The sequence below is a fragment of the Mirounga leonina genome, unplaced genomic scaffold (assembly GCF_011800145.1).
Source record: "Mirounga leonina isolate KUSES-001 unplaced genomic scaffold, KU_Mleo_1.0 Mir_129, whole genome shotgun sequence".
In the NCBI taxonomy this organism is placed as follows: Eukaryota; Metazoa; Chordata; class Mammalia; order Carnivora; family Phocidae; genus Mirounga; species Mirounga leonina.
In genome coordinates, this window is record NW_023270323.1 from 1,303,216 (window position 1) to 1,322,351 (window position 19,136).

The following is a 19,136-nucleotide window of genomic DNA, read 5'->3' on the forward strand; positions in this document are numbered from 1 at the left end:
TTTAATAACATCAGGGCTTTCTGTTCACTAACTTGGAATATTTCTTCATTTACTTATATTATTTTTTATTTCTGTCATCAGAATTTTGTAGTTTTCTTTGTATAGATCTTAAACATATTTGTTGGATTTATACCTATTTCATATTTTGGGGTGCTTATATAAAAAGGATTGTGTTTTTAATTTTTAATTCCAATTGTTCACCCTTTGTATATAGGAAAGCAATTGATTTTTGTATACAAATTTTTTTATCTTGCAACTTTGCTATAATCATTTAATTATTTTCAAAAGATTTTTGTTGATTCTTTTGGATTTCCTACATAGACAATTATATTATGTTCCAACAAAGACAACGTTATTTCTTCCTTGTGAATCAGTATATTTTTACTTACTTTTCTTTTTTATTGCATTAGCTATGACTTCCAGTACAATAATGAGTAAGAGTGGTGAGTGGGGACATTCATGAATCTCTTATTTCTGATCTTAAGAAAAAAGCATCTCATTTCTCACCATTAAGTAATGATGTTGGCTCTAGTTTTTTTTGTAGACATTCATTATCAAGTTGAGGAATTTCCTGTTATTCTTAGTTTGTTGAGAGTTTTTTATCATGAATGGATGTTAAAATTTGGTAAATGCTTTTTTTGCATCTGTTAATTATGATCATAAGATTTTTGTTCTGGTTCAAATCTCCTTATAAGCTTGTTAATAATAAACATTGCAGTCACAGTAGTGGTATTTACCAGTGGCAGAGTCCTTATCTATGGAATGCTTTTATAGTAGGATGTACCCTGTCTTTCGAGGTTGCTAATTGCAAATAAGTCTGAAATTTATTGATTTATGAGACACAATTCTCTGGAAAATGTCACTTAATCTGTGCAATTATAGGAGTATAAAATGGAGATCTTTAGTGACTGAATAGCTTCCTTTAGTGTAAATAATGTTTTGTATGCATCATTTAGAAAGCACACCTGTTAAATCTGGACCAAAACCCATCCTGATGTGACCAGGAAGGAGAATTGACACAAATATACTAATGATCATGCTGCTTGCTATGCTTGAGTAACAAAGTTCTTTATTTCTGACTCTGAAATCGCATTGTTTTTGCTAACAGGGTGAAATAGTAACTGACTAAGTTATTAGCCTGTAAGTCAGGTAACATGAAATCCCAATCCAACCCATTTCTTTATGGCAACAGTTGGCTGGAGTTACTTAGCAGCTGCCCCTTTCAATGAATCTTGTTTTCTTCAGTTTGCCATGGTCCCCACTACTGTGGCCACTGTCCACTGCATCTTTTTGAGTGTTTTTTTTTTTCCTTATTGTAAGTTTAAGGGACATTACAGAGTCATGATTATCACCAAGGACTCAGACTATGATTCCTGAATGCAAATCTGAATATTTCACTACATAAACCTATATGGCTTTAGGCAAGTTAAAGTTTCTGTGCTTCTGTTTCCCCATTGGATAATGATGATGGAGACAATAATAATGCTGTCTCTGTGTTTGTTGTGAAGATTTACTGATGTAGTTACTAAATTCTGCAAGCTTAGTTTACTGAGTTAATATGCTTTAAGTACTTAGAATCATGCTGAACATATAGCAAGTGTTAGTGTTACTATTAAAAACCATGTCCCTACTAAAAGTGAGAAAGTAAAGGAGAGATATTTTGGTAAAAAATCTGAGAATAAGATATTATTTGTGTATTTTTCTGTGTGCTTATGCAAAGTGTTTCTGTATTGGACAATTAGTTTAGTAATATTATAGGTGAATATTATAGGAAGCTGGAAACATAACATTACATGGTTGTCTTTGTGATCTAATTTTTGTAATCATTTTTGTTTTATGGAATTTTGCATTAGAAATTTTAAATTTGGAAGAAACTTAAAGGAAACTTAAATAAAATCTCAACAATGAGAAAGAAGCATCTTACAGAACATTCTAAGCTTTCTTTGTATAAAAGAGTATCTCTAAATATTATCAGAACATCTAGTGATAATTAAGTAGTATAAGAATAGTAACAATGCTCAATTTATTCAATTCAGAGTTCAAAATGGAAAATCTAGGTATTGTTTGATATTTCTTCGTGAATAAATGATGCTCAAGATAGTTCCATCTGTCAATTCATGGTGATAATAGAGGTGGATTAATCATTCAGTTTTTGAGATTGTAATTTTGAATCTCTTGGCCACACACTTTTACAAATGATGTATTTTTGAAGTTACAGCTCTTTTGGATGCCTGGTAGAGAGCTTACTATGATATATAATTGATGAAATGTGGTAAAATGAACTTTCTGCATTTAACCCTAACCTATAGGAAAAAATCCATTAAGCAGACAAATATTTACATTATAAACATATGGGGGATTTGATCCTGAACATTTTCTGTAATAGTGTATGAACACGCCTTTTGTTATTAGTGGTCATTTAGAGCAATAATATTTGACTCAAGTGGTTCTTGACCCAGTAGTTTCTTGGTTCAAATTAGAAAGTTGATTATATTAGTGTAACCAACACTGTCTGTAAATGCTTAATTGGTCTAAATTATTAAGGTGCTGAAGATTACTATGAGATTGTATTGTTATATCACAAAAGAAATTAAATAGGGATGTAAACAAAACAAATACATTCAATAAGAAATATTAGAGCAACTCTACCATACCTAGATTCTCTTTTGAATCATTCTCATATAAGTCCATTTCAACACATAAGTTGATTTTCTAAAATGAAGCTGATAACTAGTAAAGGTCTGGCTTCTGATTTGATTTAAAAAAAAGTTATGCCTTTTGTAAAGTGCTGAATTGCTTACACAGTCAGTTCCGATTCACTAGCATCAGGGGAAAGAGATATGTGCTATCATTTTCCATAAAAAGAGACTAAAAAAATTTTTTTTAAAGATTTCATTTATTTATTTGAGAGAGAGAGAATGAGAGAAAGCACATGAGAGGGGGGAGGGTCAGAGGGAGAAGCAGACTCCCTGCTGAGCAGGGAGCCCAATGCGGGACTCGATCCCGGGACTCCAGGATCATGACCTGAGCTGAAGGCAGTCGCTTAACCAACTGAGCCACCCAGGCGCCCAGAGACTAAAAATTTAATGCCAAACATAGAATGCCAATTTATGAATATCCAGAGAAACTAGTGGTATCAGTCATTTCATTCAAGAAAACAAAATTTACTGTATTCCAGGAAGCTAAAATGGATATAAAATCAAGCTTCACTGATTCCTAACATAGCATATAATTTCTCTCATAAATGCTATTTTTGCATTGGCTAGAATACTTCCTGAAACATTGTAATAAATTTCCTTTTCTTGTTTCTCCATAAAACATAAAATAAACCTATTCACATAAGAGATCAGAATCATTGCTCGATTCAACATTCTGCATATTATCTAAAATTATATTTTCAGTTAAGAACAATTATGTTTTAGACATTGTCACTTCCTCTTTACTTCCATCAGCATTCATGGGTTTCTCTTGGAGTCTATACTTATCCAGGAAATACAATTATAATAGTTACTGTGTTACTGCACGTGCAGAGGCAAATAGAAATAACCAGTTTGAACTGAAATGCAGATGCCAAAATCCTAATAATGAGTAATGCAAATATATGTTTGAGCAAAATCACAAATCATAGATTTTTACAAATTCTTAAAGTAATTGGAACTTTATATGGTAAATTCATTAAAGCCACATTTCTATTATAGTTTTGATTACAGTTACTATTTATTAGCTAAAAGCAAGGTGATCTTGGAGGTGAGGAAGGCATAAAGGAGAAACTGTATATATCTTGTTATTGTTGAGATCTTTGTAGGTAGTTATTAGGAGTTCACTTTTCTGGCAAGACAGACATAAGAGCTCCACTGGCTCATCCACCCTCTCCCTATTTCACTCATATCCAGATAATTTGAGAACTGAGCCACAGATTCATCTTTAAAGTGTGGATGATAGTAAGATCTATTTGATAGGATATTTAAGGGTTATGAAAAAAGTATGCATGCTGCCTGGTACACAGTAAATGCTGATTACGTTATTTATACTTAAAAAACTTATTAGTAGGTACCATTAAAAAATAAGATATCTAAAATGTATGACCTAACCTATTAGTAGATATTTAGTTTGAATTCTTTTTTTACTTGCATAAAAATCATTTAAAAATGTCTGTGTTGACTTTATTCCTCGTAAGGGGATTTTTCTTTAGTTTTTTCATCTATATGTTAGTAGACAAATCTTTAGTGTACAGTTGTTAATTAGCTCTATATGTTTATTACTGGCATGATTTCATAGTGGTTCCAGTTAGAAAATTGATAAAAAGTAACTCACTCTAAGTATGAGGTCCGAATTATATGTTAAAAATGTATGATGAAAATGAACTTGGGATATTTTTGTTGAAGTATATAGTTTCTGCAGTATCTTGCATTTCAATTTACTATTTTTTTCTCAGTATATCTGCACATAAATCATAACATCCACAAAAAATTAAAAGAAACAGTTATATAATTTTTTCCCCAAGAAACAATATCTAATGGCATATGTATATTGATTTTTCATGATTCTTTAAGAAACCTATGTACAATCTTAATGAGAACTAAAACAACCTCCTAACTTTAAAAATACCTATTTTGATTAGGCGTAGGCTCAGCTGCATATAAAAGAGAACTCAAAATGACCATAGAAATTTCTTCTCTCTTATATAAGAGATAGGCAATCTAGATCTCATATAGAGGCTCCATTAAATCACCAGGAACATGAGCTTCATCGAACTCACCCTTAGCAATCCTTGGCCATCTCGTCTTTATTCTCTGGTTCAAGACAGCTATTCCAGATATTACATCTAAGGTCCAGATACCAGAGGGAGGAAAAAGAAAGAGTATCCCTTCTCCTTTTGAAGGAATTACCCCCCATATTTGACACAAAAGTTACTTTTGTAATCAGATAACAATTCTCTTTACTTGTTAATAGCCAATACTTATAGATACATGACCATATCCCCAGTGAGGGACCCAGGTAAAAATTGGGATATTAAAACCAATTAACAGTCTCTGCCACATTATCTCTGAAGACTACAGGCATACACTTAAAAATATTAAAGACAACTATTAAGTATAGCTCTGTAAACTGCAGAAAATTGGTCAGGCTATTACAACCTAGTCATCATTTGTTTTTTCATAATTAAATTGTTATAATAGCTACACTTGGTTCTGCATCATCTGCTAAGAAAATGGTAGAATTATTAAAAAACAGTAAGTGTCACGTCAGACTACTCAACTCTGCAATGCATCAACCATTTAGAGTTCCTTTAAAACATTTTTACTAAGTGTAGGTAACAATCTTCAGTTGTGAAGTGCATTTTATGGTTTATGAGCAGATAGTGCCTGACTGACTGTGAGGAATATTGCTTTAGGACAATATTTATATTGACTAAAATGCTTCAGTAATTGACTTCTAGGGGAAAAAAAAATTTACTTCATACTTTTAATTTTGAAAAAAAATCTAGAAAACTACTAACCTAAATTTGTTAAGAATTTAAGTTGAAATAGCTAATTCAGAAAGTTGCTCATATGAGTAACTATCTCTGTTCAAAGTAGCACTGCCTGTTCTTGCTTTCTGATGAAACTACTAAGATATGAGAGAAATCATCAGAGAATTAAAAAAAATGTAGGCTCTTCTCTGTCCTGGTTATAAGGGAAGCAAGTCATTTGCTTTAGGAGTCAAGATCTTTATGGCAACACAGAAACTGACTTAACTTTAATTAATTTATCAAGGCATAGAATTTTAGAATTTGTGAAAACCTTTTGAGAATATGTCTTTCAATGCTGTCATTTTATAGTTGAGGCACTAAGGTTTGGAAAGTCTAAGGTCACTCTAATGAGCTAGTGGCAGTGCTGAAACCAGGACTAGGGTTTTACTGCTTTTTAATCTAGTGCATTCTATCCCCCTTTCCCTTCTCCCCCCTCCCTCCATCTCTTCTTTACTTCCTTCCTTTGTCTACTTTCTATATTTTATTAGTATTAGCATTAAAATATTTGTATATCATACCAGGTTCAGATGTACAAAAAGGAAATAAATTTGTTCTGGCAAAAAATAGTTCGATACAGAAAATAAAACTCAGAAAATCTGAGTTTCCAGAAATAATTACAGAACACCATGGTACAATCCACCCAGAGATGCTGAGACTGCTGCCATACATTTCTCTCCACATCCATAAAACTAGCGACCGGAATCTGGAATGCTGGTAGGTAAGCTGCACTAACTCCATAACTGCCACTTACCTTACATAAAGTTACTGAGTGGGTCTTGGAATATTGCAGCAGAAAACTTCCTATATTAACTGTGTTGGGCAGCAAAGCTAAGGACAAAATAATGGCCTCCACTTCGATATACCTACCATCTCACATGTGTACTTTTAATTGCTAGGACCTAATTTATATCTAGAACCCCATTGTAAAGAAGTCTGATCAGTGTTGTCTTTTAAGTTTGCAGCCTTGATAGTCTAAAGAAGATACCCCAGAGAGAGTACTTAGAAGGAAACTGGAGGGGATCTATCTATCATCTATCTATTTATCATCTATCTATCTATCTATCTATCTATCTATCTATCTATCTATCATCTGTCTATCATCTATCTATCATCTACACAAACATAAAACAAGAAAATCTTGCTGTGGCGTCAGCTAGAGAGCCTTCTCTTATTCATGGAACACTCAAGGAGCTAGCCTTATAAGCCATGTAGGGAAGCACATTCAAATGTAGAATATGTTGTTCCAAAGTCCAAAGAGGCCCACCAGGAACTGTATGTATCTCTTTCTTAATGGTAAGGAGTGCAGAGTTTTTAAACTTTTCTTTGATTGTACCAGATCAGTGGAGCCTTAGAACTTTTATAAAGGTGGCAGGCCTTGAATTTTCATCAAGTTCTCCTGGGCTTATAAATATAATTAATGCATAAAATCATAGAAACAGATTTCATAGACCTTGGAGAATGTAGACTTCATTGCTATTAATATATGGTTGGAGCAGTTGAGGTCAAAGAGATTGAGTGACTTTACCTTAGGTCATAATGCTTGGTGCCAGTGCTGAGAGTAAAACTAAAATTTCTTCTATTGCACCCTATTTCCCCTAAATGTGTTATTACTATTAATATATCAAAAATTTTATTTTAAGTAACATTTTAATTTCAGGATTTAGATTAGAATTATTGGAAAAATATCTTTTAAATACAAGAGTGAATGGATACCTGATTTGGTTAATCTCCCCAAATGCACCCCAGTGTTTATAGCAGCAATGTCCACAATAGCCAAAATAGGGAAAGAGCCCAGATGTCCATCGATAGATGAATGGATAAAGAAGATGTGGTATATATAATACAATGGAATATGACTCAGCCATCAAAAAGAATGAAATCTTGCCATTTGCAACGACATGGATGGAACTAGAGGATATTATGCTGAGTGAAATAGGTCAGTCAGAGAAAGACAAATACCATATGATTTCACTCATAGGTGGAATTTAAGAAACAAAACAGATAAAAGATAGGGGAGGGGAAGGAAAAGTAAAATAAGATGAAAACAGAGAGGGAGGCAAACCATAAGAGACTCTTTTTTTTTTTTTTTTTTTAAAGATTTTATTTATTTGAGACAGAGAGAATGAGATACAGAGAGCATGAGAGGAAGGAGGGTCAGAGGGAGAAGCAGACTCCCTACTGAGCAGGGAGCCCGATGCGGGACTCAATCCCGGGACTCCAGGACCATGACCTGAGCCGAAGGCAGTCGCTTAACCAACTGAGCCACCAGGCGCCCCATAAGAGACTCTTAAATCTAGGAAACAAACAGAGGGTTGCTGGAGAAGAGGTGGGTGGAGGGGATGGGGTAACTGGGTGACAGGCATTAAGGAGGACACTTGATGTTATGAGCACTGGGTGTTATATGCAACTGATAAATCAGTAAATTCTACCCTTAAACTAATTAAAAAAAAAACAACACTGGCAATAACGTCATTAATAACAATGTAGTGCTTTGCAGTTTAAAGCAGACTGTTAAAAGAAGAGAAATGATCAGTTGAAGTTAGGGGAAACTGAGTGTTCACTTGTTCTAGAACTTGGACATGTTTAAGGGATTAATTGCAGAGGATTCAGCACCATCCTTTTCATTATGCTACTCTGTTTAAAGTGTGAAAATCTCAGTTGGGCTCCGGAAAATTGTATGTGGAATAAACATACCCGAGTAAAATATGACTACTGCTTTAGCAGTTTGAGCTATTTTGACCAATTTGCTGCTATATTATAATCAGCTCTCTAAAATAACCAACTAGAGTCCTAGTTTCCCATCTTCTAAATATTATGAATCGCATTTTGAATTTTCAAATCCCAATAATAATACAGTTCCTAAATTTCTGCTTCTGCCCCTTCCCTTCAGCTCCTCTTTCTTTTTCTTTTTCTTTTTTTTATTATCATCATTTCTTAAAAATAACATTTCTTGGGACACCTGGGTGGCTCAGTCAGTTAAGTGTCTGCCTTCATCTCGGGTCATGATCCCAGGGTCCTGGGATGGAGTCCCACATCGGGCTCCTTGCTCAGCAGGGAGCCTGCTTCTCCCTCTGCCTGCCATTCCCACTGCTTGTGCTCTCTCTCTCTCTCTATGACAAATAAATAAATTAAACAAAACAAAACAAAATAACATTTCTTTATCTCTGTTTTGTGAATGACCTATCTACAACTGAGGATATGAAAAAGTACAGCACTTTTGCCCTCAAAGGACTCACAGTCTGGTTAGAGGGACAGAACCTTTCCTAGTAAGGACTAGTTCACATTAAAGAAAAAAAAATGACATGAATGATAAGTATTAGAGAAGTATTAGAGAAGATGAGGGAAGGGAATGATCGGAGTCCATGGCTAACTCAATTAAGAGAAACTTCAGACAGAAATATCTATTTTCACCTAGACTTGAAGATTTAATCAGGATACATCACAATATGGATAAATTGTGCTAAACCCTTTGGGCCAATGTTAGATCCTGATGGATATTTTAAGTAAATTTGTGATAAATGACTTGACATTTTTAATTTATGATGAATTAAATCATCTTTCCAAGCAAATTTAAATTTCAAACACAAAATGAGAAATTTCATTCAGATGATAAGCCAATTGCAAAAATATACACCTATATATATGTGTGTGTGTGTGTGTGTGTATTACAAAATGCCAGGAATGTTTTATACACTATAGCAAAGAGATAGAATATGATAGAAAAATCATATATGTTCTTGCACTTTAATTCTTTTCATACTTGGTTATGGGACCCTGCCAATGTGGAAAGAAAACAATCTAAAGCCTCATATTCTTTAATTGAATCCTGGTAGCAAATATAACCGAAGCCAGAGGCTACAAGCCTAAGTTGACAGTTTAATGAAGACTCGTGAAAGAATGGGAGACTCTGGTTACTTTAAGACAAGCCCTGAGCGAGTCATCTATTTAGACAAAGAAAAGATTAGTGAATATTTATATATATTTAAATTAAATATATGTTTATTTTTTCTAGTTACCATAAATTTGAATTTTTTCTTTAAACCTATTGGTTGTGAAGGCCAAAAATCTTTCCAGTAATAGTGAATCATTTATTTCTAAAGTCCCAAGGGCTGTTGACTTATAACTGTGAAGCTATAAATATTCATTATAGAAGACTACGTGTTAAAATGTTTGTGCTGAAATACCTGCCTTTTCATTTAATATTGTAAATTCTATTGTTTATTGGAAGCTGATTTTACCCAACCACACTTGTAAAATCAACTGTGAAATCGCTGACTTTTTTTCCTATAACTTTCCTATGTAAATGACTTGAGTGTGCTTGTTAGATAGAATGCACCAGGGCTTTTTTTCCCCCAAAGGCTCACTTACAATAAACCTAGTGACTCTAATCCACTTATTTCTGAAAAGCATCACAAGTGTGAGTTTTTTCTCAGACATTCGGATGTATTTGTACACAGTTTGGGTTTTGTTCAGGTTCACGTTCACAATCTGCTGCAAATATACAGGTAATTAGTGACGTTCAAAAAGGCAGTGATTTCCTGGATTCAAACGCCAGCATATAGAACTCTGTAACAAACTGCCTTGCCCATCGCCACCAGTGGATTTTAACATGAATTTTACAGCTTTTTGATGTCTTACACCATTATGTCTGACTGCAGAAGACAACTCTCTTCATGCTCTAGTTGGTCTAAGTACATACTGACCTTGAATAAATGCAGCTATGTTCTCATGAGATCCACCACTGAAATTCCTTTCTTTTTACTCTACATATCTTTATACCCCTCTTGAAACTTTCATTAAAGTACTACTTTGTGTCATAGCTATTTGTAGACATAATTTATATTGCTTACTCCCTTTACTGTATTATAACGTTCTTACTTGTTAGAAACAGGTTGTATTAATTTTTATGTACCCTAGTGTTCCTAATACTGATGTAAAGAGAAGACTTGAGAAGTGCTAGTTGTGCAAAGAATTTCACTTCTTTGAGACTCAGGTTCTTACTCTGTAATATGGGCCATAACAACAACCTACTACTGTTTTGTGGAAATTAAAATATTCAAGAGGACCTTACAGTGCGTGCGAGTCACTATAGAAGTAGTGGCAATGAGAGGAGTAGTAGGACCAGCCGCAATAGCTGCCGGAGAGTTTTTCTTTTTCTGTGTTATAGTTCCTTTTTCACTTCTGTTGTTGTTTAAAAACATTATTGCTTTAATGTTGGGAGGCATTGGGAAGCTGCGGTTCAGAATAAAAAGTGTTGCTGGTAACTACAAGGCCTGTGCATCTACATTTGTAAGTGTATAGAGAGTGTACTTACCATATACTGCTGCTGTCTAATGCACACAAGAAATTCAGTCTCATGACTTCTTAGTCACACTTCCTGTCTAAATATTGGTAGATATATATGACATTAAGCGGAGGAGCAAATTAAGTGAGATGGTATGGAAATATTTGCCTTTCCAATGCAATCTTCTTGATCCTTCTTTGTCTCACTTGAGCCCATTTTCAGAGAAGCTGAAAATAAGAGCTTGGGGGTATGGTGTCTATTGTTTGGTGTTATTACAGTCATTAACTGCAGTCAAGGTGCCTTTCAGGAGGAAAGGATGATAGATAGGCGGCACTCTCGCGACCACATTCACTGTCGTGGAGAACAAAAGTCAGGGAGGCGGGAGGTAGCAGAAGACAGAGTGCAGTGGGATACAGGTGCGCCTTTTCCAGAGAAGAACAAGATGAATGTTCCCATTGTCACTGCTCCCTGCATTTCCTTAGTCATTAGCGTGACAGGTCGATAATTGATGACATGACATGGGACCTGTTGTGAAGCTTCTTTCCCCACCTTTGAAACTACTTCTGTGTCCTTTAAACAGTATATGGTTATCTAATGTGTCAATGCAGCTGCCTTTATATCTCAATCTAAGCCATTTCGGTAATGACAGAAAATCACACCGCTTGTAACAAAGGAAGATGATATTAAAGTTTCATAGCTATGTTAACTGCAGTTCTCAGCAGTGGTTTCTTATGTAATAATAGGCAAGGTCAAGAATAAATTTATCAGAGTAAGAGAAAATAGCATAATGTGAGCTCTCAATCTGCTGCCAAAGAATGCATTGTGGTCTGAAGCTCATTGTTTTACTTACATGCTTTCTCTAGTTGCACTTTTTAGATAAGAAAGAGTTTCAAAGTTCTGTTACAAGAACTATTACATTAAATGGATCATTTGAATGAAGTATTTAAATTAAATACTTGAACAAAATAACAATTTTACAAATCATGATTAACCATCTTGATTCCTTTTTAATATTTGTTTGAAAAATATTGAATCAGCAACTGCTGGGAAGTAGATTTGATTTTAATCATATATTTAGGCCTATTTTATAATTACTTATTAATTAATCGGTATTGTCCATCGGGGAATTTATTGAGGAAATCACTGTAAGAAAACCACAAAGGTGGAACATATGTGTCACTGTAATAAATACATGTTAAACATTTTCTAAAATGATGAATCCTCAAGATCAGAACTTTATTATTCATCAAAAATGTTACCAACAGGGCGCCTGGGTGGCTCAGTTGGTTGGGCGACTGCCTTTGGCTCAGGTCATGATCCTGGAGTCCCGGGATCGAGTCCCGCATCGGGCTCCCTGCTCGGCAGGGAGTCTGCTTCTCCCTCTGACCCTCCCCCCTCTCATGTGCTCTCTCTCTCTCCTCTCATCCTCTCTCTCAAATAAATAAATAAAATCTTTAAAAAAAAATGTTACCAACAATTTAATGAAGTTTGTTTTTCTTAGGGCTTGTTTTTTAATATTATAAAAGATATATTTTCCCCTCTAATTTTGTAGGAATACAACAATAATAAAAAATGTACTTTTCATAGCAGTCATCTATAGTGAGTAGCCCTCCATGTTGGGAATAAATCTAATTTTTTATATATTAATTGGCTACTGCACATGTAGAGTTGCTTTATTATAACCCTTTTAATATGCATTACCTTATTAACATTATAATGACAAGCTTTTAAAGGAAAAGTTACAGTGAAAATTAGAACATCAGTGATGGTACAAAACCATTTTGTCAGTACATTTCTGGTTTCCTTATTATTCTCCAAACTATACTACATGTCTGATTCTACAAGATAATATCTTTAAGAAAGCATTATTTGTCCTAACTTTTAATTCATCGCACATGAGACCATAGCCTATGACATCCTCGTGACCTTTAAGAGTTCATGAACCAACATACATATATATATTTTTGTTGACTAGTTAGATCAGAATTTGTGAGGTATTTTCTTAAAGAAAAATCTACTTAGATAGCCATCAGAATGTTCAGAGAGATCCTTAAGATACATTTAGCAAATCTCTTTTATATTTAGCAAACACACATTTCCTTCCCTTTGTTTCTGAATCAAGACATCCTCCTGGTTGCCTTTCACCTACGTGATCTTGCTTTCTGTCCTCCATGTTGTTTCTTCATCCTTTGCCTGTTGCTAAAATGTCAGTCTACAGATGTTTGCGAGAGTTCTGTCCTATCCTGTTTTCTTCTCAGCTACGTAACTTCATTCTCAAATTTATAGCACTTAATCTAATTTTTATAATCCTTTATCTCCTGTGAGCATCAGATATGTTCTAGTCTTCTACTGAGATCGGCTCCTGAAAGATCTTCTGATAATGCAAACACTGCTTCCCCCATCAAATCCCACCCATTATTTCAAAGTAGAAATATTGCTGTTATCTTTAATCTTCTTTCTTCCTCTCTCATTCTTCAGTTCTGTGAACTTGTAAGCCTGTGAATTTGATCTCCACAACTGCCTTTAAATTCATGCCATTCTCTCTCTTCTCAGAGAGTCACTTACTATCTTTTATCTACATTATTGTGACAGGCTCCTAATTCTGTTACCAGTCTCTTCATCTGATAGTCACAGTTATTTTCCTAAAGCATAGGTCTGATCATTTCACCCTCTCATTAACTCACTTTTCTGGCCCTCCATTTCTAACATGGCAAGTCCAAATTCCTTAGCAAAGCCATAAGAATGTTTCAAGGTCTGGCCACTGTATATCTTTCTAGCCTCATTTCCTGATGATTTCTTATGGAGGACTGCTGTCTATTCCCAGAATATGGCACCTATCTTGTGTCTCTCTTCCTTTACTTTGGTTTTGACCACTGTCTTGAATGCCTTACTCACTTTTTTCTCTTGATACTCTCTTCCTTATTCTTAAATTCAGTCCCCAAGTACCCGTTATATAGTGCTCCTTTATATATTTAATTTTGTACATAAATTGACTCATACTATGTATAAATGTTTGCAGCTGACTTTTTTTTTTTAAAGATTTTATTTATTTATTTGACAGAGAGACACAGTGAGAGAGGGAACACAAGCAGGGGGAGTAGGAGAGGGAGATGCAGGCTTCCCACCGAACAGGGAGCCCGATGAGGGGCTCAATCCCATGACTCTGGGATCATGACCTGAGCGGAAGGCAGAAGCTCAACGACTGAGCCACTCAGGCGCCCCTGCCCCTGACTCTTTTGACTCAAAATTTTTTTGAGATGTATCAATGTCAAAATATGTAGATTTTGTTTATTACTTCTACTTGCTGAAAACGTTTTGTTGTGTGAATAAACTACTCTTTTCTATTCTTTTAGTAAGGGACAAATAGGTTGTTTTTATGTTTTTTCCCCTTTGCATAAAAAAAAATGTTACAGTGAATAGTCTTGCCATTGTATCTTTGAACATATGTGCACAATTCATTAAGTAATTAATGAATTAGTTTCAAATGGCTAATCTGGGGACCTGTGGAGAGTAATGAGAGGATGGTGAAATGTAGACACCTGCCATCATTTTCCAAATATTCTTTACTTGAAATGTCCTTGTATGAAGTATGATAGTGTCAAAATTCCCATGTTACGCTTGGTTTGGCATGTAGTTATATGATGCAAATAAATGTAAGGAATGGAAGGTTTAAAAAAATCTACTAATCCAAGTGTTTTTTCTGTGCCATGTCAAAGTATGCTCTCTCATGAACAGGCCTTAACTGCAGGTGCAAATACAAAATTTTGAAAGTGAATTTATATTGCATTGCTTTCTTTTTCCTAAATTATGGAAACATGTCAGTACTTTGGCAATCATTTATTCCTTATAAACCTAATTGTTTTTTATACTGGAGTCTTACTGTATATTTGCTTGAAAATTGTACTAGGTCATTGTGTACTGTACCAAATGCCACAAAATACAAAAGGGGAAGCAACTGTATCTATACTAAAAATATTATCTCATTTACCCTTCTATTTATGTTTTCATAGCTTTAAAATGTTTGGTGAACTATTTCAATAATTGTAATACATCTATATAAATGGAAGCACCATTGCACATTATAGTGGTCATTCATTTCACTTTGTGTAAGAATTGCCTGGGAAAGTGTTAGTATATATTTTTAGTTTCCACTATGGAAGATTCCGGTTCAGTAGATTTGGGCTATATATTTTGAATTTTAACTCTCTGTCCTTATCACAAATACCACCACTCCACTTGTCCTCTGGAAATTGACTTTCTCAGAAATATAGGTTGAGGCAAAAGATGGTGTGGTGGTCATGGTGATGGTCGTGGTGATGGCATTTTTTTTTTTCAATTTGCAAGAAAGCGAGCATTTAATTTCAAGAATCAAAAGTTAATATTAGTTAAGTTTATTCTTTTGTTGTTGTTGTTGGGCTGGGGAAGTTGAAAAGAAGTGACCAGGAAAAGTGGAAAGATTGAATGCTATCAGGGGACTTTTCCTTTAAAAAGGAGGAAAAGGTGCCTCGATCTAGCTCTCTTTCTTGTCTGTATTTGTATTAGGCAATTACACTGTCTTTTGATACAAAGATGGTTTCTTTTTTGTCTGCCAGCAAATGGCAGCCATTGGATGAATTCCTCCAACTTCTCTTTTTCCTTCTGGCACTTCCCACCATGGTCTTTCTCCACTCTTCTGTTTTCTCTTTGTTCCCCCAAGGCTTGATAACATTAAAAAAAAATCTTGGATATCAGTTCAGAAGAAAATGAGTTCAATGTGGGGAATCCGAGTGCTAGTGCTAATGGTGGTAGTAGTAGTTAGTGATGGTGGTGGTGATATTGGAGGTGGTAGTTGTGCTAGGGGTGATAGAATGGAGCTGGCATAGCCTTTGGAATCAGTAGTCCTCAGTTTGAATCCCAGCTCTAATACTTACTATTTTTATCATCTTGGTCAGATTAGTTAACCTCTCTGAACCTCAGAGTCCTCATCTATAAAACGGAGATAATAATTTATCTAATTCATAACTTGGTGATGTTATTACCCTGTATGTTAACTAACTGGAATTTAAATAAAACTTAAAAAAAAGAAAAACAAATAATAATTTACCTAATTCACAGGGCTTAGCACAATGCCTGGCCTGTAGTAAGTACATAATAAATGCCAAGTGTTATGTATTCCTAAAGTGGCTTTGTTTCTTTTCTGATTTTGTAAATAACATTGTAAGGGTAGATTTTCAATGAAGAACAGAAATATATCTAAAATTCAAGATCTCAGATTTATAAACCAAAAGCCAAGGAATATTTGGATATCCTATTATTCTCATTTCTGTAAATATTGCTTAATGACATTTTTAACATCAGAAAAGTTAAAAGACATTTCCTCAGGAGATATAATTTAAGTATCTATTTTTTGTCCTGAATAAGAATCAATAAAAGGGTCACATGTTAACACTGCATGTTTTGGAGACTAAAAAAAAATTTTTTTTGCCATTCTATGAATATCTCATTTTCTCATAGGAGATACCAAGTGTGAAAAACTAGAACACTCTCAGAAACACACATACATACATACATTTACACACGAATTCTAGAGCAATTCACAGGGGAAGTTGTTAAAAGTGCCTTGCTACAGATGTATCAAATCTTTATCTCTGGAACTAAAGCTCCAGAATCTAACTTTTAAAATAGCATTTGGTGACTTCGATATGGGTGGTCCATAGAACATACTTTGAGAAACACTGGGATGTAGGGAAAGAACTCTGGTACTTTAACACTTAAAAGTAATTTAACCTCTGTGAATGTCTTCATCTGTAAAAATGAGAAAATATATGAAGTGCCTGGCGCATCTTGGATTGTCATTAATTTCCTTCTCCTTGTGGTAGGCGACATGGTTAGTGCTTAAAAGCATATGAGTTTTGGAATCAGACTTCAGGCTTAAATCCTAGTTCTTCCACTGCTTTAGCTGAGTGACTTTAAACCAATACTTAAGCTTCGTACATGCAGGTTTCTTATTTGTGAAATGGCAATAATTTTAGCTACATTTTAGGTTTTTTTTTTTTTTTTTTAAGATTTTATTTATTTATTTGACAGAGAAAGAAAGAGTTCACAAGGAGGGGGAGAGGCAGAGGAAGAGGGAGAAGCAGACTTCCCGCTGAGCAGGGAGCCCGATGTGGGGCTCGATCCCAGGACCCTGGGATCATGACCTGAGCCGAAGGCAGCTGCTTAACCGGCTGAGCCACCCAGGCGCCCCCATTTTAGGGTTTTTCATGAGGATTAAATGAGATAAAGGATGAAAAACAGTTGGAAAAATGACTGCTATAAAGTAGTGCTTAATAAGTTATATATATATGTAATAATAATTACAATTATTTTTCATTTTCCCACCTGAATATACTAAGCCATATGTATATTTACTTTCACATCAAGTACACTTACACTTATTTATACCATCTTATATACTATTTTAATGACATCAGGAAATTTTACATGCAAATACATTATCAGTAACTTAAATTAAGTAATAACATAATGATTTGATTATTAACTTTGGAATTACTGGCAAATTTTAAGAGTACAAATTTACCATATTTCAAATATTTTCTTACTGTTTCAGTTTTATCTCTTTTGGCTGCTGTTTGGAATAGTATCAGATGATACATTCCAGGAATCAGCACGTTTCTGGGTAAGAAGACTAACACCACTCAGATATAATGAATAGCTTCCAGAAAAGGGCCAATAATACAGAACTGTCTTTGGCATTGACAGGATTTGTATTTTCTTAATGGTGATTATTTTCAATATTAGAGTTAAAGACTTCTTAAGCTTTTCAATATACTTTTCTGGAGTTTTTATTCAGCTATAAAAGATCATTTGTAATGGTTGAAGAAAGAAAGACCTTCTATGTAAGAAAACGTTTACTCTTCTCATAAAAATGTAATATTTAAAATAGTGACACCATTGTTTGCTATTCCTTCTTATGAAAAATTTAAGGATATATTTGTTGATTGAATTAATGATTTTAAACTACAGTATTTTAGTTTATTGATATCTGTAATGATTTCTATTTTAAAATTTGTTTACTTTTGTTGATTTTCTATTTCTTTCTCTGGTATGCTATCTCTGATTTTAAAGCCTGGGTCTATACTTCCAGCACAAACTCATGGTAATAATAATGATTATGATAATGAGCAACATATACTGAGTGTTAAACATTCTTAGGCATTAAGGTAAAGACTTCACCTACCTACTCGGCTTATCCTCCCAATAATACTATGAGAGAGACACATTTATGATCCATTTGCTGTGATTTACAATGACAGCACGTTTATATGAATGCATTATAAAAATATGACCATGAAAAGTTAGTAAAACATAATAGGTTCATTTTTCTGAAGATTTATTTGCACACTAGTTTTTTTTAGTATTTAAAATCTAAATACCATTCCACTGAAAACAAAGTAACAATTCAGAAATTTGAAAGTTAAATCATTTTTGAACTTATACAAAGAAAATATAAATTCATCAGGAATTCTTTTCTTTTTTTATTTTATTATGTTATGTTAATCACATACATTACACCATTAGTTTTTGATGTAGTTTTCCATGATTCATTGTTTGCGTATAACACCCAGTGCTCCATTCAATACGTGCCCTCTTTAATACCCATCACCAGGCCAACCCATCCCCCCACCCCCTCCCCTCTAGAACCCTCAGTAAGTATCAGGAATTCTTAATCAGTGATCTGTGAACTTTTAGGAGTCCAAGAAATTAAACATGAAGTGTTATATATTTGAATGCGTATTTAGCTTTTATCAAGCTCTAAAATAAACCTATGGACTCAATTATTAGATGTTATTAAAGTAGTCAGTAAAACTATTTTCCTCAGAGCTGATATTTTGTGAAATGAAAACGAAGAAGATCCATTATTCTAATATTGTTATCAGTTTGTTCTTATTGCCTATCCTATAAGATGATTTTCATTCATTTTTGCAGGTATAATAATTTAAAATAGATTTTTCTTTTTTGTTCATTATTTAGTTTCTCCTCAGTTATACTGCCTTCTGAAGTTATATTTAGAAATTTGAATGTGGGATAGCTATTTCTTTATTCCTGGATAATTATTTTCTTCATGTTTTAAATGGTTACTTTCTAATAAAACTAGGCTGTGAAGTTCTGGAAACCAAGTATTAAGACCTATTTGTGAAGGAATGCTCAACAATTAGAGAAGTCCCTACAATAGGACTGTATAGAACTCGAGTTTTGAAAGCACGGTGTGAGGACTCATGCTGGTGTATGAACTCACTTTATTACCAGCCCATGACTAAATGGGAACAGAATTCTAGAGCAATTATTTAGAAACTTTAA